Below are 26,370 nucleotides of genomic sequence, written 5' to 3'. Positions count from 1 at the left end.
GTTGGGTTCATAGATATCATGACAATGGATTACTAACATCTTCAAATAACCATCATACAATGCCAAAAAAAACTCCTTTTATCGAGGTTCTATATCACTAACTATCACTCCATTTATAGAGGGAAGTGTATCTTGGTCATTGAGAGTTCTCTGCATCAGAAGAGGAGGTCGGCTAGGTACAGACATCTCGATTTCATTTTCCAACATGAAAATAACACTTGACATGGTTGGCCTATCTGATGGACTTTGTTGCACACATAACAAGCCAATTTGGATACATCTTGAAACTTCATAGCCAAGGTAGGAGTCACCCATTGATGAATCAACTATCTTCAATGTATTACCTTCTTTCCACAACTCCCATACCTGAAAATTTTCAATGTGATTGTCTGAATATGAGGATTCTTGATTGAAAAGAACACCTTTTCATAACTAAAAATGTAAGCAAAAATATATACTTACATGTTCTATTAGATGCGTTGATGCATCATCATGAAAATATACGCAATTCCTTTTGCCACTTATTATCTCTATTAACAATACCCCGAAGCTAAAAACATCTGACTTTATTGAGAAAAGTCCTTGCATTGCATACTCTGGTGACATATAACCACTATATTGACAAAGCAACAATTAAAATAAAAAATAATTAAGTTCATGGAAGTAATAAAATAATTTGTTTAATCATATGGACAATGTTACACTTAATGAAGGACCTTTGCCAAGAAAGAAAGAAAGAAAAAAAATCACAAGTTTTACATTCATCCCAAAAAAAAAACAAAAAATGATCAAGTTATATTTATGGGTAAATTCATATGTGAAGTCAATTGGTTTGGCAAATATGGAAGACATATGCTGAGCTAGAAAGTTGGTACAAGTGTACCTCAATCACATATATAGAGAGATAGATGAACAAGTTATCTTCTTTTCTTTTTGTTTTTTAGATTCTGCTTGGCAGTTTTAAGCAGTTTTGCCAGATCACATTAAGTTTCTCATATGTTGTGTGTGATTGCTTAATTTTCTTTTTTTTTTTTTTTTCTTCTCTCATTTTTACAGGCATCCTCTAAAATAAGGCTTTTTGGAGAAGGGAAAGATCATCATTTACTTAGAGACACAAGAAAATTTGTGCATAATTTTTGAACTGGGCTACTCCCTCTCTTTCTTTGTGTTTTGAGAAGAAGGATTGGAAAACTTACTATGTCCCAACAACTTTTCTTGTATTTTCTTGTTCTTGATTTCCTCCAAAAATTCTTGCCATACCAAAATCTGAAATTTTGGGGTTCATCTCCTCGTCTAGTAATACATTGCAAGCTTTCAGATCTCTATGGATGATTCTCAACTTAGAGTCTTGATGAAGATAAAGAACACCACGAACAATTCCTACTATGATTTCAAATCATTTAATCCAATCAAGCAATGCTTTCTTACTATCATCTGTTCAAAGCATTATCATGAATTAGACACTAATAATAATAATAATGATATTAATAATTGAAGAAGAGACACAATTTCCTAGCTAGTTAATAAGAGTGAAGCATACCAAAAATGAAAGAATCCAAGCTATTATTGGGCATGAACTCGTAGATTGAAATCTTCTCTTCTTCATGCACACAACAAGCAAGAAGGCTAACCAAATTTCTGTGCTGAAGTTTTGCAATCAATAGAACCTCATTTTTAAACTCTTCAATTCCTTGCCCTGAATTCCTGGATAGTCTTTTAACAGCTATCTGCTTCCCATTGGACAACCGACCCTGGAAATTGAGATTAAAACAAATTAATAAACCCTTGAACCAATACCAAGTTATAGTATTGCAGACCATGCTTGCAATCTATTAATTAAACTAAATAGTAACTGAAGAACAAGAGAAGTCACCTTGTAGACAACACCAAAACCGCCTTGTCCAAGCTTGTTATTGGGAGAGAAATTGTCCGTGGCAGTTGCCACAACTTGTAGTTCAACGAATGGCAATTCGGCATTCAAATCAATGTCTTCGAACTTTTTTTTCCCAATAAAGTTTCTTGTTGAACTAGTGAAATCAAATAAGAACCTACTACGCTCCTGCTTCTCAATTGTTCCTAATCGGTTGTAATTAGATATTAGAGTTGCTTGATACTACTCCGAGTAAATAAACCATGAAAGATTCATTTTTTTATTTATTATTTTTTACCTCTTCTCTTCTTTAGCAATTGATACACAAAAGTAGCGAAGAGAAGCACAACCACACAGGAGACACGATAAGAATCACCGAGTCGCTTTGTTGTGAAGAAATCCTCCATCTTTTCTTGCATGTTCAGCTGCAACACATAAAACCATCATCATGAGCAGATATATTTGAACCCCCCCCCCCCCCCAAAAAAAAAAGAACAAGAAGGAACTCATTGATTTAAGAAATGAGTTGACCTAGCTCCACTGCATCCACTCGTAGGTGAAAATAATCGCCACCACAACTAAAATATCGAATGTCCATCAAGTTGCCGAACCAAGCAATGCAACCACTGCCGCCACCGGAATTTGTAGGGGCATAGGCGGTGCAAGAGCAGTTCTTGAAGCACTCTTGCTTACACTCGTCGGGACTCAAATTCTTGTTGACTAGAGCCATGGATGTGTCTGGAAGCTTTAGGCCTACCAGCTTTAGGAACCCATCTCCCTTACCGCACCCAGGCTTCTCTTCCTCACACACCCATCGGACCATTCCCTAAAGGACCAGTTGCATTTGAGACTTTGGTTGGAAACTTGGTGGGCACACGCACTCCACGGTTGTTCTCCTCTCGTGCGCTGGCTCCCGTGCACCGCAATTCCGTAACACTCGCACTCATTGTCAAATGTCGAATAGAATTGCTCCATCGCGTTCTTTCTCTATCCATGTCATCCGTTGCATCTCCCCGAAGTAATTCAGCATGTTGGTGAGATAAGAGTTGTACATGTAGTTTTGGTAGCTCCTCGCTATTGTCAACGTTTGGTCCCAGAGGTATGTGTTCATTAGTGGCATACCTTAAACCTTTGGCCGCTCCGGGGGCCGATCTCCAATCGGGTCGCCCTTTGTCAGTAGCTGTTTGCCCGTGGTTGTTGTGGGTTGGTCGGTTTTTTTTTGTTTTTTTTCCCTGGTTTTTTGTTGTGTGGTGGTTTGGGCCGACTTTGTATTGGGTTTCCCCAACACTTTGTAATACCAAATTTCAGCATACCTGTCTAAATCCCTAGGGCTGAAAAAGCCCGGCTGTGTTTCCAGCTGGACAGGATTTTCCATCGTTTATTTGGTTGGTTTTAGGTTTGGAAGGAGAAGTGGGGGTGCATCGTGATCCGGAGAGGAGGAATAAGCTGTGTTGAGAGGGAACATAGCACATCTCCAGCAGCTAGTGGATTAGGGGAACACAACACAATCTCCAGAGCCAATGGATCAGCTCAACCTGGAAATGATGTTTCCTTTCTTCTCATGCTCTCTTTAAAACCCAGCGAGTATTAACAATAAGCCAAGAGCTTTTGACAAAGTATGATCAAGATAATGGTGTATAAAGAGATATCTAAGTAGACTTTCTATTATTGCAAGGTTTTTCCATGTGGGTCTTGCTTGGTGTTACGTAATTAATGCGTAGCACCGTGCAAAGTACAGTTGAGATCCAAAGGAGGGTCAAGCGTCGATTTGACAGCTCGTTTCACACAAGTAAAAATAACTTTGCAAACCAACGTTAAGATCAAAGTCTCGATCTTGTTTCGACCTCTCGCGTAGGCGCACGATCCGTGCATTCATGTGAGCACTCGGCAATTTCCTTCCTCGTAAGACAAGACATGGTAGTCTAATCATCTTCTTGCCTTATAGAATGGCGCATCTGGTAAATGCCTTACGATATGGAGTCTAAGATGGGCGACAAGTCTCCAATGGTTGTTACTCTGATTCTTCCATACATATGGGACCTCGAGATGATCAGTTTGCCTCATTAATTACCGTGACGTCTAGCCTTATACCCCAATTCCAATCCCGATCATCTCTCCGTCGGGACTGCAGGTGCTCCCCCATGGCTTCCTAACCACGAAACCAGTGGTCTCACTGGTGAAAAAGTTTTTTTTTTTTTATTTTTTTCCAAAAAGTGTTTTTCACTGCGCCCCATTGATTTTTGTGGTCGAAGACGGCGTCGCTGATCCGGACTCCCCCAATTCCTATGTCTTCTATGACACCCTGGCATGCATCTTTCTTTCAAAAGGTAACCCACAACAGAAAATGTGAAGCCCTCGCTGGGATTGGGTAGATATGCTGCTAAGCCCTGCAAACCAACCATCGACATAGAACCTCTCAACAGTGAAACCAAATTTCTGTTGCGAAACGGTCTTCTGATCCAAACCTAGATTCATGCCCAGAAGACGTACTTTCATCTGGTGGTCGAAGCTTTGCCACTGGAGCTCATAATTTGCGCTGCCGCCTCTGTAGAATCCAGGAGGATCCGATGAAAGAGGAACCAATAGCTTATTCATCAGTCTTGCTTGTTCCTTATTTTGAAATTTCACTTGCTTTAACCCAGAAAAGAAAATGAGTTTCACTAGCGAAGACCCAATGAAGAGAAACGAGTTGAGTTTATTACTTAAGGTTGTCGATCAGAATCTGTGCCGATAACCAGGAATCAATTTTGAATCAGTTTAATTAAGAACAATACACGGTTCAAGATTTTGGTTTTAAGTGATTTAATTGAATTGTAGTGAAACAGACCAAACCAAACCTGAACCATCTTTAACCCAATGATCATGTTTTATATGTATATATATACACCACCCTTTGTAGATGCATTTGCATGATAATGGATTATTAATATGTTCAAACAACCAACACACAATGCCAAAAAAGAAGAATTAAAAACTGCACCCTTTATCAATGTTCCATCACACTAATCAGATATAGGATGATACAGCTCAATGGGATTAGATTCAATTTAACAAATTTTCTTTCTCCTTATTTATAGGATTTGAATTTGTCAAATCTAATCACCTTGAGCCATATCTGCCTATATATCTAAAATTGCCATGGCCACACCCATGGATAGTGGAAAATTGAGTTGGTGATTACATAACATTGGAGAAGATCAAGCTGGGTTCATAGATGTCATGACAATGGATTACTAACATCTTCAAATAACCATCATACAATGCCAAAAAAACTCCTTTTATCGAGGTTCTATATCACTAACTATCACTCCATTTATAGAGGGAAGTGTATCTTGGTCATTGAGAGTTCTCTGCATCAGAAGAGGAGGTCGCTAGGTACAGACATCTCGATTTCATTTTCCAACATGAAAATAACACTTGACATGGTTGGCCTATCTGATGGACTTTGTTGCACACATAACAACCCAATTTGGATACATCTTGAAACTTCATAGCCAAGGTAGGAGTCACCCATTGATGAATCAACTATCTCCAATGTATTACCTTCTTTCCACAACTCCCATACCTGAAAATTTTCAATGTGATTGTCTGAATATGAGGATTCTTGATTGAAAAGAACACCTTTTCATAACTAAAAATGTAAGCAAAAATATATACTTACATGTTCTATTAGATGCGTTGATGCATCATCATGAAAATATCGCAATCCTTTTGCCACTTATTATCTCTATTAACAATACCCCGAGCTAAAAACATCTGACTTTATTGAGAAAAGTCCTTGCATTGCATACTCTGGTGACATATAACCACTATATTGACAAAGCAACAATTAAAATAAAAATAATTAAGTTCATGGAAGTAGTAAAATAATTTGTTTAATCATATGACAATGTTACACTTAATGAAGGACCTTTGCCAAGAAAGAAAGAAAGAAAAAATCACAAGTTTTACATTCATCCCAAAAAAAACAAAAAATGATCAAGTTATATTTATGGGTAAATTCATATGTGAAGTCAATTGGTTTGCAAATATGGAAGACATATGCTGAGCTAGAAAGTTGTCAAGTCTACCTCAATCACATATAGAGAGATAGATGAACAAGTTATCTTCTTTTCTTTTGTTTTTAGATTCTGCTTGCAGTTTTAAGCAGTTTTCCAGATCACATTAAGTTTCTCATATGTTGTGTGTGATTGCTTAATTTTCTTTTTTTTTTTTTCTCTCTCATTTTTACAGGCACCTCTAAAATAAGGCTTTTGGAGAAGGGAAAGATCATCATTTACTTAGAGACACAGAAAATTTGTGCATAATTTTTGAACTGGCTACTCCCTCTCTTTCTTTGTGTTTTGAGAAGAAGGATTGGAAAACTTACTATGTCCCAACAACTTTTCTTGTATTTTCTTGTTCTTGATTTCCTCCAAAATTCTTGCCATACCAAAATCTGAAATTTTGGGGTTCACCCTCGCTAGTAATACATTGCAAGCTTTCGATCTCTATGGATGATTCTCAACTTAGAGTCTTGATGAAGGTAAAGAACACCACGAGCAATTCCTACTATGATTTCAAATCATTTAATCCAACAAGCAAGCTTTCTTACTATCATCTGTTCAAAGCATTATCAGAATTAGACACTAATAATAATAATAATGATATTAATAATTGAAGAAGAGACACAATTCCTAGCTAGTTAATAAGAGTGAAGCATACCAAAAATGAAAGAATCCAAGCTATTATTGGGCATGAACTCGTAGATTGAAATCTTCTCTTCTTCATGCACACAACAAGCAAGAAGGCTAACCAAATTCTGTGCGAAGTTTTGCAATCAATAGAACCTCATTTTTAAACTCTTCAATTCCTTGCCCAATTCCTGGATAGTCTTTTAACAGCTATCCGCTCCCATTGGACAACCGACCCGAAATTGAGATTAAAACAAATTAATAAACCCTTGAACCAATACCGTTATAGTATTGCAGCCATGCTTGCAATCTATTAATTAAACTAAATAGTAACTGAAGAACAAGAGAAGTCACCTTGTAGACAACACCAAAACCGCCTTGTCCAAGCTTGTTATTGGGAGAGAAATTGTCCGTGGCAGTTGCCACAACTTGTAGTTCAACGAATGGCAATTCGGCATTCAAATCAATGTCTTCGAACTTTTTTTTCCCAATAAAGTTTCTTGTTGAACTAGTGAAATCAAATAAGAACCTACTACGCTCGCTTCTCAATTGTTCCTAATCGGTTGTAATTAGATATTAGAAGTTGCTTGATACTACTCTGAGTAAATAAACCATGAAAAAGATTCATTTTTTTATTTATTATTTTTTACCTCTTCTCTTCTTTAGCAATTGATACACAAAAGTAGCGAAGAGAAGCACAACCACAACAGGAGACACGATAAGAATCACCAGAGTCTGCTTGTTGTGAAGAAATCCTCCATCTTTTCTTGCATGTTCAGCTGCAACACATAAAACCATCATCATGAACAGATATATTTGAACCCCCCCCCCCCCCAAAAAAAAAAAAAGAACAAGAAGGAACTCATTGATTTAAGAAATGAGTTGACCTAGCTCCACTGCATCCACTCGTAGGTGAAAATAATCGCCACCACAACTAAAATATCGAATGTCCATCAAGTTGCCGAACCAAGCAATGCAACCACTGCCGCCACCAGTAAAATATGTAGGGGCATAGGCAGTGCAAGAGCAGTTCTTGAAGCACTCTTGCTTACACTCGTCGAGACTCAAATTCTTGTTGACTAGAGCCATGGATGTGTCTGGAAGCTTTAGGCCTACCAGCTTTAGGAACCCATCTCCCTTACCGCACCCAAGGCTTCTCTTCCTCACACACCCATCAGACCATTCCCTAAAGGACCAGTGCATTTGAGACTTTGGTTGGAAACTTGGTAGGCACACGCACTCCACAGTGTTCTCCTCTGTGCGACAGCTCCCGTAAGCATTGCAATATCCGTAACACTCACACTCATTGTCAAATGTCGAATAGAATATGCTCCATCGACGTTCTTTCTCTATCCATGTCATCCGTTGCATCTCCCCGAAGTAATTCAGCATGTATGGTGAGAATAAAGAGTTGTACATGTAGTTAATTGAGTAAAGCTCCTCGCTATTGTCAACGAATTTGGTCCTGTAGAGGTATGTGTTCATTAGTGGCATACCATTAAACCTTTGGCCGTTCCAGGGGCCAGATCTCCAAATCGGAGTCGACCCTTTGTACAAGAATAGCTCGGTACACCGTCCACGTGAGTTGAACTTGAATGAATAAATCCCTCGGCCAGGATCATCTTTGGATTTCCAAGATATTAGGAACCTTTGAAGATTGGTCCTCCGGTCGATCCCTAGTTTCATCCCAGGAAGGAGCATGTGCGTTGGATGATCGAAGCTCTGCCACAGGAGCCTATGTGTGTTGCCACTATATAGAATGAGGTTTCCAAAGTTGAGGAGCCTCACAAAGGTGGAATTGGGACTCAAGGAGACATTGGTCGACCATAAACATTTTTGGTCACCATGGGAAGAGACAACGAGATTCCCATCTTGGCCAAGGGACAGGAACCCAGAGGAATTTTTGATAGGGTTATCTCTGTTGGCAACCCAAACCACGGAAGTTTCCGCAACTTTGTATTCGAATTTAGATTTTCCCAACACTTTATAATACCAAATTCCAACATACCTGTAACTAGAATTCCCAGGGCTGAAAAAGCCAAAGGCATAATTGTTTCCAGCTGAGACAAGGATTTGTCCATCAGAGATTGATTCGTTTGGCCTTAGGTAATCGGAAGGAGAAATGAGTGTGGCATCGTAGACACAGAACAGGAAGAGGAGGAATAAGCATAAGAGTATGAGAGGGAACATAGCACAATCTCTAGGAGCCAGTGGATTTGGCTAACTCAACTAACTAATGGTGTTTTCCGTCCTACTCATCCTCTGAATCATACCAATGAAAATTAATATAGAAGTTTGAATCATGACCCTCACTTAAGTTGGGCCTAAATTCATGACTACCCACCTATAAGTGAGAAAAACTTCTAGACTGCCCACAGTTCTTTATTTATTTATTTATTTATTTTTTTGAATTTCAAGTTACCCACCACCATTAACTTTTCTGCTAATTTAAAATTAAAATTACCATTTTATCCATCATGTGTGAGTAAATATAATTTTTATCTTTTATATTTAAATATTTTATGTTTCTAAATATTTTTAAAAACAAGCCTCTTACATTTATATTTTCTGGTACCAGCCATTTACCCTGTCCATCCATTCTCCATTCGAGAGGCAAGGCGAATTTGGGCCAGGTCCTTTCTTCACCGACCCTAACACCCTGGGCAGAAGCCCGGGAAACAAAATTCAACAATTTTTCGATATATACCCAAATAGGTAAACAAAACTTCATACAAGGAAGTAAACAGAAATAAATCCATCGGCAACAAAATAAGTTAGCCATGCAAATCAACACACACAGAAGAAAAAAATTACTCCAAAAAAAGATTAATCTACCTCTAGAAACCGAGTAGTTGGAGATTAGTTCAATTCAAAGATCTTGAAAGAAAAAAAAAGAACAAAATCAAGAACTAGTGGAGGGAAGATCATTGTACATCAAAGAGTAATCTATTAAAACTATTGGCTAAATCCTCACTTACCTATCGGAAGAAAAACTTGCAGAGCGAATGAGGTAGAGGAGAGAAAAAAGAGAAATTCCAGGAACTGAAAGACGAAGCAAGGGGGAATAAGTGGGAGAAATTTAAGAAAGATTCCGGAAAATAACATATTTTGAGACCATATATGCAATATTAGCCGTTAGATCCTGTGGTCAATCTATTTTACACCATCGATCTTCAACCGTTACCTACAAGCGAAACTCCTTGCTCACAAATCACAATGTAAGGAGCTTCATTTTGTAAGTTTTTAGAAATTTAAAATTGTTAAATATAAAAGATAAAAATTATATTTACCAACACATTATTGGCAAAATCGTCATTTAATTTCAAATTAACAGAAAAGTTAATATTCGGTAACTTGAAATTTTGAAAAAAGTGGACCACGAGCTGTTTAGAATTTTTCACATTTAAATGGACAGTCAAGAATTTAGATCCAACTTAACTGGACCCCATGAAAAGAAAACTTTTAATATAAATCAAAGAGCTTTTGACAAGTATGAAGATAATAACGTAAACAGAGAGAGAGAGGGGAGTAAATGCCTTACGACCTTGAGTCTAAAATGGGTGACAAGTCTTCGAAGATCATTATACATATAGGACCTCGTTGGGATGGAGCAGGTTGTCTCATTAATTACCATGACATTACTGGCCAGCTATACCCCATTTCCTACGTCTTCTAGGACCACTTTGATACACATCTTTCTTTGTCTAGTTCTATTATTTTCTTTCTTTCATTCTCAATCTTTGCATTTTTCTTTCTTTTATGCCACAGTTGTGGTCATTTCATCTTTCCTTTTTCCCCCATTTTTCATTCCATTTATTTTGCCCTGCTGGTTGCAGTTGCGTGGTCATTTCATCTTTTTTTTTTTCCTTCATTTGGCCCCCTTTTATTTTTCATTCCATTTACTTTTCTACATAGTGAAAAGCCCTTTCTCTTCCCCTGTGGACATACCATACTATATTGGTGTGAACCACGTTAAATTTCTGTGTGTTTAGCTTTGTATGTTTTTCGATTCACTATTTTGTGGTGTTTGTTTTAATAATGGGCAACGTAGAATAGTATATAAAATATTTTTCATTTTCCCCCTTCCCTAGGTGTTTCGACATTTGATGACAAAATGTCAATAAGGATTTCAAACATCCATATATTCTCCAATTTACCTGAATTTCTGGTGTCAATGTTTGTATATTGCCCTTACACCTACCTGTTATTTGAGCTTAAACTAATAAGTTCCCATGGATCAAGTTCCTGCGGAATACCAGATTTTCTAAAAGGGCGTATTTCTGTGAAGATTTCAACTTCGCCTAAATCAGTTATTTTCCTTTGCGAGCATCAATTACGCAGACATAAGGTTTTAAATGATTTAGGTTTAGATGAACATAAAAAAGAAGAGTTTGTCAACCATTAGAAGATTGTTCAGTTGGTAATGATTAACACCTCTTAGTGTATTAGCAAAAAATTAAAAAAACAAAAAACTCTGATCGAAAGAAGAAAAATCTTTGAAATTATTGAATCATTTACTAACCAATATCATAATTTATATGATTTTGATATATTTCTTTCAAAATTTGTTCTTTTCTTGGGTAAAGAGAAGTTCTTCTATTTGAGTTACATAAGAGAGAATATACTGCAGTTGTGGTCATTTAATTTATAGAGCATGACCTTGTCTCTGTCTTGTTGCTTGATGAATGTAGACCTTTAAGAGTCCTCTTCATGATAAAAGCTGGACTGTTAAGGTGGGTGGGGGGCATCTTTATCTCATTTTTAAGCATGAAAACAACACTTGACATGTTTGGCCTATCTGATTTGCACACACAAAAGGCCACTTTTAATACACCTTGAAAATTCATGAGCAAGGAATGATTCACCAATCAAGGAATCAACTATCTCCAATACTCGACCTTCTTTCCACAGGTTCCATACCTGAAATTATTCTATTAAATTTATTATCTAAATCATAGGTCAACTGAAATATTTTTGAAACAATGATGTAAACAAGACAAAAAAAAAAAGTAATAATAATGCACTCACATGTTCTATTAAATTTGTTGAAGGATCCTTTGAAAATACATACTATTTTTCTCGCCACTAATGATCTCCAATAATAATACCCCAAAACTGAATACATCTGATTTATTTGAGAAAATCCCTTGCATTGCATATTCTGGTGACATATAACCACTATATTGACATAACAACAAAAAAGAAAAGTTAATCAGATCCAAAGAGACAACAAAAATAAAATATTGCATCTTGCATTTGCAGCCTATGGATAAATCTTTGGATTAGGCAGCAAAATGGGCACTTGGACAAATGAATTGTATACACCTTGCTTTGTTCAAATGCCAATTTTCTGATTCATGTTGGAACTCCTCAACATCAATGGAGAAGTGTGAGAGTTCTACTCAAGTGGTTCAGTAGTAATCAAATATTCAATTCAAAACCTAACAACATTAAATACTATCTTATATATGGAAGACGGGTAAGATATTAAATGAAGACTGACTGGACTCAAGACTATCACCATGGAAGACCTTGATGTATGGTTAGGTAATCAATGCAATAATGAAGAAGGAAAGAAAAACTAACTATGTCCCAACTACTTTGACTGTATTTGCTTGAACTTGGTTTCTTCCAAATATTCGTGCAATACAAAAATCTGAAATCTTGGGGTTCATCTCTTTGTCTAGTAATATGTTGCTTGCTTTTAAATCTTTGTGAATAATCTCAATTTGGAGTCTTGATGAAGGTTGTTGGGATTTATTATTTATTAATTATAATATGCCCAAGGGCAAAATTAGAAACTCACTTTTAGGGGTGTTACAAAATATAGGGTTTTATATTTTGGTAACCATCACATCACAAACAAGATTGCATTATTCATACATGAGTTTTTCCTGAAAGGCGGCTCTCTCCGAGAAACGTAGAAAGGAGAATACTTCGTGGATCTTCTTCTCCTTAATTTTTGGCCTCTAGTTTCTTCCATCCACACGGCTTTTGGGTTGTGGAATACATTCACTTTCCTAGAGATTGTGGAATCAAACCGGTGATGAGCTTTTGTGGAAAAATGAGGACATGGAATCCAAATTACCTCTATTGCGGTAATTTCATTTTGGAAAAGCAAATCCAAGTAATGATCTTTCCCCTTTAATTATCGAATAGAGATATATAGAGTTTTACCAACATTGGCATCAAAGCCAGTTCCCTCATTTCTTTGTTCCTCCAAAGTGTTTGTGCTTTCTTGAAAAGATCCAATGGGAGGATCAAGGGTTTATAGAAATTCACTTTGGAGAATTCAAGGTTTGATAGAAATCCATGGAGAATTGAGAGTGATGCGTCCAAAATCTGCTCAGCCCTTAGATTTCCTCGTGATGACCTGCAAAAACAAAAGTGTCAAATGTGGCCCGACCGTGGGGGTCAGGAAGTCCACCTCCGAAGGCTAAGTTAGTTGATGAACTTAATCACAAACGGCTTTGCTAGAAGCACAGAGCTAAGGAATGAAGAACTGGGAAAGGTGATCTAGATCATAAACCTCTGATAGTTTACGTCTACCAGTGTGTATTTGAATCCTGAGTCCCTCACCTCGTATGGTAGTGAGGTTTATATAGAGTGTACCTTCGAATCTCCTTCGTTGGATGCACTTGAGCCTTCTTCGGGTAGTCGTTGGATCTTAACAGTTAGATCCATTGAGCGATAGACTTCTACTAGTTTGGACTAGTAGAGGACTCCTGAGATAACCTCCAAGTTATGCGATGATTATCCCTTCGATAATGATTAGCAGCAGCCGTCAATTTGGGTCTGCCTTCATTAGGGTAATTAACCTAATCCATAAGTTGGATTAGGGCGTGCTTGTAGCTGAATAAGTTTTCTTCCTCAGCAAGCCATCTTACGGATCCGGTTCGCTCGGGAGCAAGTTGATTCCTTCCGTCTTGATCGGAGTCGAGGATCAAACCAAGTATGAACCCGGTTCAATCATATTTTCTCCATATCAAGAGCCCCCCAGACCAAGCGTTTGGTTGATCCCAAGGGCTTGGTTTTTAACTGGGTTCTTTGTCAGGCAATAGTCTCTGCGTGTTCCATTAAATGTCATACCACATTTAATGCGGTGGTCACTTTTCCTCGAGCGTTGTGAGGGTAATGCCACGTGTCTCCTTGCAGTTGATCTGTCGTGGCTCATGTAACCCAAGCGACGGTTTCCGAACGCTTGTTTCGGATTCGTGAGTTCAAACTTTCAAAATGTCTTCTAATCTCGATTGTTGATTTTGAATCAATCTCGATCGTTCAGATTCCCGAACACTCGTGCGGGTGTTTTAAAAGCGGTTCATTGTCTTCATAGGTTTCATTCTTCTTGTCTAAAATTTGAACCTTCGTCGTCTGCTTCGCGCCTTCTTGCTCTCGAGCTTTTGCCTCACTGAATCAGTAAGTTTAATAATCTTTTTCTTTTTGTACCTTACTGAAACAAGTAATGGCGGATAATAGGGTTTCTCTGGTACCCAGTGTTAGTAATAGTAGTGGTAATGAAGCTTTTGCTTCCCCTCCTTCCGAACAGTCGGATAGTGATAATAAACTAACTATCCTCTGGCGCGAATTTGCTAAAGTTTTTCAAAAAAGTTTGGAGAGAAAAGCTAAAACTTCCTCCGCCCTTCCTGAGTCTGGATCTTCCAAGACTCCTAGGGTGACTGTCGAGTCTTCTAGGCAGCCTCAAACTTCCAGGTCTAATGGCGGATCTGGTTCTGTTCCTTCCATTTTCAAGGAGGAAACCCTTCTTTCAGCAATCCAAGATTTCGATTTTCCCTCCTCTTATCAGGTTAGGGCTCCCCATCCTGATGAGAGGGTTGATTCAAACCTTTCGGGTGAGTTTTCTCTGTATATAGATGCACTGGAAAGCGGGGTTCGCTTTCCCTTTTTTAATCCTTTGTTCTCAGCCGTTTTGAATCACTGGGACATTTGCCTTGGAATGCTTCTTCCCAATAGCTGGCGTCTCATCGTCGGCTTCTTGGCATTACGCCATCTCTTTCTCTCTTTGTGCATTTTCATGTTCTTTCTATCTCCCATCCTCCCGACTGGGTTTTTCTATCCAAACGCAATAAGGCTGAACTTGATTGGAGGGGCAGCATCCTTGTAAAAGGAACTTGCCCTTCTAACCACAAAAGATGGCGCGAACTTGATTGGAGGGGCATTTTCATGTTCTTTCTATCTTAACTTCCCGACCGTCTGGAGGTGGTGTACTTCTTCTTCTGAGAATAACCGGGCCTTCCCTTATCCAAAGAAGACGAGGCGGCCATCAGGAAGATCAAATCCATTCCATGGTATCAAGAGATACATGGACTTGAGGTGGAGTATAACTCCATTCTTCAGTACTGGGGCTTGGCTCATTGTGAGCTTCTAACCATCATCCTTTAATTTTACTGAAGTGATACATCTTTAATTCTGACTCTTGCTCTTCTTTGCAGTGCCTCCAAGAATGAATCCCGAGAACCCGCGAGTGAAGGCCGCTAGGGCTGTTGTGACAGCCGAGCAACGATCGCCTAGAGCCTTGACCGTTGAGCAAGAGGCTTCTATTCCCTCTCCCGACCCCTCTTACAGGGGTATCAGGAATATCAGGCCCGTGGCTGATGCTTCGGGTAAAGGGAAAAAGCCGATGGTGGAGAGTTCTAATGTCTCCTCCTCCGCCCGAACCAAAAGGAGGCATGATACAGTTGATGCTTCCTCCCATAAAAGATCCAAAAATTTTGCGGATTGTGAGGAGGTCTTTACCCCCTAGTGGACCCTGAAGTTGACCGACAGGGTAACACAGGATCCTGAGAAAGCTGCAGAGTGGAGCTCCCTCAGTCTTATTCCTTCTGATTACCAGGAATTTGAAACCCTGGAAGACGTTGCCCTTGCTAGTCAATCCACAAGGTACCGGTCTTCTTGCTTACTTATTTTTCCATAATTGCTTATGACTTCTTCTGATAATTTTTGCCTTCCTAGGAATGCTGTGTTGAGCTTCTATCAACACATGGAAGCATTGAGCCGGGTTGGCCGCAACAGCTCCTTGCTGCAAACCTATGAAGAGAATTTGGCCAAAGCCAATTCTGAGATAGACCGGCTTACTGCAGCTGCCGAGGAGCTGCAAAGAAAGCACGAGGAAGAAGTGAACTCCCTCAAGGAGGCCCTTAATTCTTCAAAAGCTCGTGTTGTTGCTGCCGAGCGCGAGGCCAAGAAGCAGAGAGAAGTTGCTATGTTGTTCGGTGACAGACTTGAATTTAAATGTATAGAGAACGAAGAATACTTGAAGTTGGCGATTCCTAGCAAGCTCGAGCACATCAAGCTTATGAAGGATTGTGTTTGGAAGTACCTGAACAGTGTACCTTTCTCCCAATTGCTAGGTGCCTACAACATCCAAGCTTATCACTTGGGGCAAAATGACGTTTGGGAAATAATTCTCGCATCAATCCCTTCCTTTGATACTGCTCCCTTTTGTGAGGTGTGCCACAAAGAGGTCTTCGGGAAATTAGGCATGGATCTCCCAACCGGGCTCAGGAAGAAGATGATCCTTTTCCAGCTGACCCACAATATGAGGCATATCTTGCTGATGAGCCGGCGCTTCCAGAGGAAAAGTCACAAGCTGAGTCACAAGCTGTTGCTGAAGAGGGCTCTGACAACGTCAATCTTGAGGAAGGCTCTTCTCAGGATCCTGAGAAAAGTCCCCCTGCCCAGGGCTCCTCGGGCAACAATGAAGAAGAGGCTTAGGGAGTTATCTTTTTTTTTTTGTAAAGATTGACCTCCTTGCTAATGAATAGACACTTCTTTTTCATGTTGGCCTTACTATTTCCTCGTCTCCTATCGAAATCCTGTCTTGAATATCAAAATATAAATGATAAAACTTATCACTTAACTTCACATTCTTCGATGAATGATAATCTTGTAAAGATATTATGAAGATACATTTTGGAAAGATGCATTAACCTTTCCCACTCCTTCATTTACTGCAAAGTCCACACGTTTCCCTTCTGGTATCCACGAAGTCCAAACGTTTCCTTGACTTAGTATACCATTCACTGTTTCCAATGAATCGGTAATACATCCACTATAACAATGGTTGTGCGACGGTTGGAGGTATTCTCGCACCAAGTGCTCGTTTCTACGTGGCCTCCTTTTGACCGTTGATCTTGCTTGTTGTGGATTTCGAAGCGTCTTTTCGATCTGGGCCATTGGTTGCCTTTGGCTTTCAACCGTCGTCTCAATACCTGAGGCTATTTAAAGCCTTCGTGGGTACTCTCCATCTATCCTGCTATCTGCAAGTTAGATTTGCTTAAAGCGACATTTGGTCCTCCTGCTTGCTTCCATATTCCTCGTACTCCAACAATAACTCTATCAACTTCCGAACAAGTGAGTTTTTTGATTACTCATCTCTTTCCCCTTCCCCCTGAGTAAACTACACAGTAGTAGTACTTGGGGTTTAGTTAATCGGGTTTGCATATTTGACAGAGAACTAGGGTTTTCCCATGTTGCTGTTGTTGTTGGGCTTTTGTACTAATACGGCTTTTTCGTGTATACAAGTGGCTCCCAGAATCGATCCGAACTTTATCAGAGCGAAATCTTGTAAGAAAATCGTTCCGTCAATGGTGGTTGGGGCCAGTGAGGGGGTTTCAGCTAGTGAATCCTCCAAGCGTAAGGCGAATGTTGTTGGTGAATCTTCAAGTCAGATTCCCACAGTTTCTATTGATGCCGCCCCTACGCCTCTTCTGCCTGTAGTGATCGCTCGTTCTTCCCAGGAAGATCTTGATCACTCCATTGTTGATGGAGTTGCCGACGCCCGCTGCGAGAGACCGTTCGTGCACCCCCCGAAGGAGACTCTTTGGGCATCTGAGGCAACTATGTTGGCGTCTGATGAAGGTGTGGTCCCAGCAGGTGCTGCTCCTATTTCCAATTCTAGTGCTTGTTTGGCATCCTCCTTCTCTCCTTTGGAGTTGGAGGATTTCGCCACCAGGAAGCGCCGTCGGGTGACAAGTGATGCAGCTCATCCTTCTCTTGATGTAACTCATCCTTCTCATCCTTCGCCCGAATTAGTGTCAAACGAGTTTGAAAGAGTGTTGGAATGGTGCACTGCTGCTCGAATGACTTCTGAGAGCGCAGTTTTTTCCAAACTTCCAGATGAGGTCTTTATGAAGTCAATGGTGATGTAAGTCTTTCTTCATTATCTTTTGATTCTGAATATTACTCTTCTGCTCCTTTTAACTCGGAAGTTGTTTGCAGGAGTCTTACTGGTAACTTCCACAACCAAGTGGAAGCAGCCTCTAGGCTCAATAGGTTGTGCAATGAAGTTTCCATGCTTTGGGAAATCTCTAAAGCTAAAGATGCTGAGATTGCTCGCCTTAGGAAACTAGCTTAGGAGTTTGCAGTAGAGAAGAATTCGGTGATCAATCATCTCCGGTCAGACTTGGATGATGCCAGGGAGAAGATCCGGCAACTGGAGCGAGGAGTTGGAGAGTCAGGAGTCAAAGGATCTGAAGCGTTACCTCAAAGGCAAGCTGTCGTTCCTTTGCCCGAATCCCTTCCAACTGATGTTCCCAGAGCCTGCGTCTTCAAGTATTTACACAGTAAGCCCTTTGTTGATATGCTGAATGCTTATAACTTGCAGCGCATCGGGATGGTGAGAACGAAGTATGGGAATCAATATTAAGGAAGGATCCTCATTTTGATACCACTCCCTACAGTGCTGTTTGCCATCCTGAAGTATTTACCAACCTGGGCCTTTCTCCTCCTGACTGGACAAAAAATAAGATTGATCCTCCGCCTTCCGATCCAGATATTATGCATTATCTGGAAGATTCTCCTGTTTATCCTCCCTTGGAAGGATTCAATTATGACGAGCTCGCCTTGAATGCAAGTTTGGTCGAGGACCCTACTTCTCCTGGACAAGCTGGACAAAGAGTATGAAACTGCGGAGGATTTTATACATACTGAAATGTTTTTTGTAATCCTCATTTCTCCTCTTCTTTTCCTTGAATCCATACCAATGGTTGACTCATGTGTTTGTTCTAGCAAAGTTGTGTCGATCTTGTATGACTTCTTAATGATCATCGATGATGACTTTCTTTTTTGACCGAAGGTTGTATCCAGCTCTTGTAATTTTATGTCTTGATATTGAGACTGGCCTCCTTTGGTCTTTTGAAGAAATAAGAAGTTAACTTCATCTTGAACATTGCTAGTCATTTGAATCGTTGTTGCATTAGGTCTTAGTTGTTTGAAACAATGCCTTTACTTAAAGATTTCCAGAGAAATACAATAAGTCTGAGAAGGAACTCACTCGGGTTTTAAACCGATGCCTTGTAGAAGGAACTCACTCGGGTTTTAAACCGATGCCTTTACTTAAAGATTTCCGGAGAAATACAATAAGTCTGAGAAGGAACTCACTCAGGTTTTAAACCGATGCCTTGTAGAAGGAACTCACTCGGGTTTTAAACCGATGCCTTTACTTAAGGATAGTTCGAAAATTCAATAAGTCTTGAAGGAACTTACTCGGGTTTCAAACTGACGGCTTGCAGAAGGAACTCACTCGGATTTTCATCCGATGCCTTGACTTAAGAAATTTCGAAAAAGTTCCATAAGTGTTGAAGGACCCACACAGATTTTCATCCGATGCCTTATAGTTGGATCTTGTTCTTGAATGTGGTGTATGATGCCCCCCAATCAAAAGATAATTTGTTGAAAGCCAATAATTGCATTGATTGAGTTGAAAATGTTTACATCACGAACAAAATTGAAATCATCATCAAGGATAAAAAATTTTGAGATGCCTGGCATTCCACGAACGATCCAACTCTTTCTGGGTGTTGATGTTCTTCAGCCTGTAAGCTCCTGAATTGACTGGTTTTACAACCATATAAGGTCCTTCCCAGGAAGGGTCCAATTTTCTTTGGTGACGTGGGTCGGAAGCTAAGGTGTTTCTCAACACCAAATCTCCGGCTAAGTACCGACGGTTCTTCACTCGAGTATTATAATGAGACGCTATCCTTCTTTGATAATGTTGAGTTCGTGCTATTGCCTTTGCCTGAACTTCGTCCAACAGATCAAGACTATCAAGCAGTCCTTGCTTGTTTGCTTTTTCCTCGAACTCTCGATCCCGTAATGTCCCCGCCATTATCACCACCGGTGCCAATGCTTCGGACCCATATGCTAACCTGAATGGAGTTTCTCCTGTGGGTGTTCAAACCGTAGTTCTATAGGCCCACAGTACATTATGAAGTCTTCGACCCAAGAAGCCTTGTCAGCTTCGAGTCTTCTCTTTATCCCTTCCAGTAGCGTTCGGTTAGTAACCTCTACTTGTCCATTGCTCTGGGGGTATGCCACTGAGGACATACGATGTTCGATCATATATGTTCCACAAAATTGCTCAAATTGCGGACAGTCGAACTGAGTACCATGGTCAGTGACGATAATCTTTGGAATCCCAAAGCGATATATGATTGACTCAAGCACGAATTTCTCCACTTTTTTCTCAGTAATTGTTGCCAGGGCGCTGGCTTCAACCCATGTTGTGAAGTAATCAATTGCTACTATCAGATATTCCCGTCCGCCTGACGCCTTGGTGAATTTGCCCATGATATCAATTCCCCACATCGCAAAGGGAATGGGATCTAGAATTGAAGTCATGGTTTCCACTGGGCGCTTCGATACTGTAGCATGAATTTGACAGTTGCCACATCGACGAACATATTCCATAGCAGCCTCTTGGATCTTAGGCCAATATAACCCAAGTCTTAGAATTTTGTGTGCCAGGGCTCGTCCACCCATGTGAGCTCCACAGATTCCTTCATGAACTTCAGCCAAAGCTGATTTTGCTCCTTCGGGACCTATATATCTCATAAGGGGTCCAGAATAACATCTTTTGTATAGTCTCCCATTCTGAATGACAAATCTCGCCGATCGTATCTTGATCAATCTTGCCTCTTTAGGATCCTCAGGTAATTTGTCATCTCTCAGATACTCGATTATCGGATCCATCCAGCAACGCTCTGCTTCAATATAAGAAATTTCTTTCTCATGATAACTTGGAAATGTTATCTCTTCAATGTAGACCGAAGGGTCTAGATTTTTTTCTTTGGCATTGGCTAATCAGGATAGCTCATTTGCCACTGTATTTTCAGTCCTCGGAATTTGAAATATCTTCAAATTCCAAATTGCTTTTGAAATGCCTGCACTATCTCTTGATATTTCTGCAAGCGTGGTTCTTTAATACCATACTCCCCCTGGACTTGGTTGACTATAAGTTGAGAGTCACTATAAATAGTAACATCTGCAATAGACAATGCTTTTGACAACCGAAGTCCAGCTATTAGAGCCTCATATTCTACTTCGTTATTACTTGCTTCGAATGCAAATCTCAAAGCATATCGAATAATAAATCCTGCTACGCTTTTCAACAGAATTCCAGCTCCTGCTCCATCTTTATTACTCGAACCATCCACATATACCTCCCAAGTGGTTGGTATAATGGGATCTTCAATGGTGGACTCCACTGGTGCAGTAGTTTCTACTACAAAATCAGCTAGCGCATGAGCTTTGATTGCAGTTCTGGGCTTAAAGCTCACTTGGAACTCGCTAAGTTCAACCAACCAAGACACCATCCTTCCAGATAAATCAGGTTTATTAAGAACTTTACTGAGAGGAAAAGTTGTAAATACCTCAATTGGATGAGCCTGGAATATGGCCTTAGCTTCCTGGCGGCCATCATGAGAGCCAGAGCCTGCTTATCAATCTGCGAATATCGTGTCTCCGCATCTAGCAATACGTGGCTTACATAGTAAATCGGCCATTGTTTTTTATCTTTCTCACGAACAAGTACTGCACTAACGGCTGAAAGGGACGTCGCTAGATATAGCTGTAATATTTCCCCTTCTCTTGGTCGGGACAAGATCGGCGGTTGTCCGAGTGCTTCTTTTAATTCCTCGAAAGCTTTCTAGCATTCTTCAGTCCATTTTGCTTCCTTGTTGCCTCTCAAATCTTTGAGTGCCTTGAAGAACGGCAAACACTTTTCTCCAGATTTGGAGATGAAACGATTCAAAGCGGCAACTCTCCCTGTTAAACACTGCACATCACGAACAGTTTTGGGAGCCTCCATGTCAACTAGAGCCTGTATTTTGGCAGGATTAGCCTCAATACCTCTTTGTGACACCATGAAGCCCAAAAATTTGCCTCGAAGAAACTCCAAAGGCGCACTTTTCTCGGATTCACTTCATTTGATATTTTCGCAAAGATCGAGAATACCTCGCTTAAATCTGCAATATGATTTGCTTTTGTAAAGCTCTTCACAAGCATGTCGTCAACATAAGCTTCAACATTCTTCCCTATCAAATCTTTGAAAATCTTGTTGACGGCCCTCTGATATGTAGCTCCTGCATTCTTCAGGCCAAATGGCATGACTTTATAATAGTAGCTTTCACGATCAGTCATGAAAGCCGTGAACTTCTCATCTTCCTTATTCATAAGGATCTGATTATACCCTGAGTAGGCATCCATGAAACTTAGAGTTTCATATCCTGCAGTCGCATCTATCAAGAGGTCAATCCAAGGTAATGGATAACAATCTTTAGGGCAAGCCTTGTTGAGATCTGTGTAGTCTGTACACATCCTCCACTTCCCATTCGCCTTTTTTACCATTACCACGTTAGCTAACCAAGTTGGGCATTCAATTGGTTCTATGAAACCAGAATTCTTCAGTTTTTCAACTTCGCCCCGAACGGCTTCATACTTTTCAATGGAGAAATTTCTCCTTTTCTGTATCACTGGTTTCACCTTCGGATCTATCCAGAGTTTGTGCTCAGCGATAGCCCGATCGAGTCCTGGCATGTCCTCGATAGACCATGCGAATACGTCATTATTCTGTTGAAGAAATAATTTCAATTCACTTTTGAATTCCTCCAGCTGCTCAGACCCGATATAAGTAATCTTTTTCTTATCCTCGGTACACAGTTGGATTTGTTCCAGCTTCTCCACTGGTTTGGGCCTTTGCATTTCTGCTTCTTCCCGATCGTCTCGAACTTCTATAGGTAGGGCAGTCACCTTCCTCGGGCCCTCCTAGTCATTTAAATAGGCGACGTAACATTGCCGAGAGATCCTCTGGTCAGAGGAAACTTGACCGATTCCCATATCAGTCGGGAATTTTATCTTTAGGTGTTTTGTCGAAACAATAGCACCTATCTCGGATAAAGATGGTCGCCCGAGGATAACATTATAAGGCCCCGGTTCCCGCCCAACCCCCAAAAATTGATTCGGACGGTTGTTTCCTTAGGAAAACTTCCAATAGATAAGTCCAACTGGACAGATCCTTCCGCCACCGCAGATGATCCTGCAAAACCATATAGATGGGTGGATGAAGACTACATTAAGTCCTCATCCACCTTCAGCTTTTGATACACTTCATAAGAAATTAAGTCAGCGGCAGACCCTGTATCAACCAAAACTCTATGCACTTCCCAGCGTGCAATCTCTACCTTGATGACTATGGCATCATCATGGGGTAGGCAAACACCTCTTTCATCCTCCTCGCCAAAGGTGATAGAATCTTCACCGTTTGGCTTCTTCTGCTTCTGTATCTCTCCGGTTTCGACAAATTTGGATTTTGTTTTCAAACTTCGGAGTGATTCGGGCTCTGGTCCTCCGAAAATGGTAAGGATCGGTGACCGAGTAGCTTCAATCACCTCCTTGCCCTTCTTAGACTTCGGAGCTTCCCTTGATCGTTCTGAACTAACCGAACGATCCCTTTTAGGGGCAGCCGCGCGTGGCTCACGTGGCTCTTCCCTTCTTCTGCTAACAAAATTGGACAAGTGTCCCTGAGATATTAATCTCTCAATATCTGCTTTTAGATGACGACAATCATTTGTATAATGACCATAGTCCTTGTGGAATCGGCAATACTTTTCTCGATCCTGCTGCTCTCCAGGCTTCAAAGGAATCTTAGGTGGCCATTTCAAAATATTTTGCCTTTTGATGACATTTAAAATATCAGCCCGAGGAGCATTCAATGGAGTATACTCACTTTTACCGGGAGACCTCTGGCGCCAAGCCTGAGATTTTCCAACCCGATCGCGGACATTCTTCTTTGGCTTCTGCTTCCTCTCAGGAGCCTTCTGTTCCTTAGTGGAAACTTTGTTATCTCCTTGGCGCGCATCTAGGATCTCCATGACTTCGGCCTGCTTCTGGCATCTTTGTACCAACTCAGCATAATTTGCAGGCATATCTTGAAGTAATAACTCCAGGAGTTTCCGGTTAGTGAGTCTAGTGAATAGAGCAGTTTTGGCTACTAGATCATCCAAATTTTCTATCTCTATCGTTACTTTGTTGAATCTTTTCAGAAACTCTCTGATCGATTCGCTTTTTCCTTGTCTGACAGTAAACAAGGTTTCTTCTGTTTTCTTGACCTGTATTCCACTCTGGAATCGCCCTATGAATTTGCGCGCCAATTCATCAAAGTTTACGATCCTTTCAGATGGGAGGTTCGAAAACCACTTTTGTGCCGCTCCGGTTAAAGATGAACCAAAAACCCTGCATAAAATTTCATCAGAATTACCTGAAACTGCCATGGTCTGCTGATAATAGCCAATGTGGGCCGTTGGATCTCCGGAGCCATCGAATGTAGAAAAGGTAGGCAAACGGAAGTTATGGGGAAACTGATATCCTGCAATTGGCTCAGCAAAGGGGGTCTTCTGAATGATTGAGTAAATATCCTCAGTTATCCTTCCCTTAGCCAACTGCCCTAACTTCTGATTGATGTTGGCCAATTCCTGACCAATCTGGGTCGAGTGATCTTTAGCAATATGATCACGACCTCGATTAACACGAGCTATTCGATCATCACGAACGGCCCGTCCCTCACAAACATTCCGCTCATCGCGAACTGCTCGATCATCACGAACGGTTCTTCTGACAGTCGGTGAGTGAGTTCTCACCCCTGTGTCCAACCTTGTATTTGAATCGATTGTACTTTCCTGCGGTCTGTCGAACCGATCGTCTCGCCTAGGTTGATCGTCAATTCTCCTAGGTCCTTGGTCACCTTCACGAAAGTTCTGACCGATATTCCAGTCTTCAGCCAATCTTTGATCACGCGGTTCATCACGTGGTAATGCACGCCTCCCTGAATTGCAATGATCAGGTTCTTGTGGTAACACCACTCGCCTTGTGAGCACACAAAGTGCTTGGCTCACCTCCAAGAGTTGAATCTTCACCTGATTCAATTGATCTTGGAATGTATCTGGAGGATTATGTCCTCCCTGACCACCATCTACCTCAATAGGATGTTGGCTTCCCTGGGGAACGTCTGGATTGTTCACCCCAGGGATCTGAACACCGGAATCACGCTGTGCAGCGGCTGCTTCCGATCTAGTCACCATGGCTTTACAAGTCTTTCCCACAGATGGCGCCAAATGATGCGTCCAAAATCTGCTCAGCCCTTAGATTTCCTCGTGATGACCTGCAAAAACGAAAGCGTCAGATGTGGCCCGACCGCTGGGGTCGGGAGTCCACCTCCGAAGGCTAATTCAGTTGATGAACTTAATCACAAACGGCTCTGCTAGAAGCACAGAGCTAAGGAATGAAGAACTGGGAAAGGTGATCTAGTTCGTAAGCCTCTGATAGTTTACGTCTACCAGTGTGTATTTGAATCTGAGTCCCTCACCTCGTATGGTAGTGAGGTTTATATAGAGTGTACCTTCGAATCTCCTTCGTTGGATGCACTTGAGCCTTCTTCGGGTAGTCGTTGGATCTTAACAGTTAGATCCGTTGAGCGATAGACTTCTACTAGTTTGGACTAGTAGAGGACTCCTGAGATAACCTCCAGGTTATGCGATGATTATCCCTTCGATAATGATTAGCAACAGCCGTCAATTTGGGTCTGCCTTCATTAGGGTGATTAACCTAATCCATAAGTTGGATTAGGGCGTGCTTGTAGCTGAATAAGTTTTCTTCCTCAGCAAGCCATCTTACAGATCCGGTTCGCTCGAGAGCGAGTCGATTCCTTCCGTCTCGATCGGAGTCGAGGATCAAACCAAGTATAACCCGGTTCGATCATATTTTCTCCATATCAGAGAGGGTTTTAAGAAACCCTAATTTTGTTCAAGTCCAGTGGGAGGATTTTTTTTATTTCCCTTATGTAAAAATTGCATGAATTGATGATCCATGATGAATGTTTTTGTTCAATGTTTATTGGATTTTTTTTTTCCATGCATATTTTTGAATGAATTTTTTTAGAGAAAAATCATTTCTCCCCCCTCCCCCCATTCTGTGGAACTGAAATTCATTCAAAGGGAAAAGACGCCCGTTTGGTTACTGAGGACCAGACGGACGTTCCTTTGATCACAGTGAACCAAACGAAAATTCCGTCTGGTCACAGAGGACCAGACAGAATGTCCGTCTAGTCAGAAGGAAGTCTATCTAGGATATGGCTTCTGAGACGGTGGTCAATCCCGTTTAGAATGTGTTTCTAACTTACTGGACACCTATGGCTCAACAATCTGTGTGATGTTTGGGCGTTGAGGGCCTAATGGGGCTTAGTGGGAGCTAGTGAGATAGAAGTGTTCTGTGTGAACCTCCTCATAGCATAAACATGATTGGGTGATTTATTTTAGTAAAACTGTTTTTTATTATGGATCTTATTAATCATGTTTCTAGCACAAAATGAAACTAGTGTATAAGTCTATATGGGTTTGCATGAAAATTTGATTGAATGTTTGTTAGCATCTCTTTTGGTTTAAATGTTTATCCCATAGGTTGACTATGCTAGTGTGAATTGTTGTTGTTTGTGTTGTGTTTTATATTAGAATAGTTGAACTCATCCTTGCATATATT

At 40.6% G+C, this 26,370-nt stretch overlaps 1 pseudogene; it reads right to left on the bottom strand.

Moving 5' to 3' along the window:
- LOC149007594 (G-type lectin S-receptor-like serine/threonine-protein kinase RKS1) lies at positions 1–8,792 on the bottom strand (annotated as a pseudogene).
- Between the last annotated feature and the right edge of the window lie 17,578 nt (positions 8,793–26,370).

The sequence above is a fragment of the Hakea prostrata genome, chromosome 8, assembly GCF_041222555.1.
Source record: "Hakea prostrata isolate BN-2017 chromosome 8, UWA_Hpros_2, whole genome shotgun sequence".
NCBI classification, from domain to species: domain Eukaryota; kingdom Viridiplantae; phylum Streptophyta; class Magnoliopsida; order Proteales; family Proteaceae; genus Hakea; species Hakea prostrata.
The sequence above is the reverse complement of the archived record's forward strand: the minus strand, read 5'-3'. Positions and strand labels throughout refer to the sequence as shown.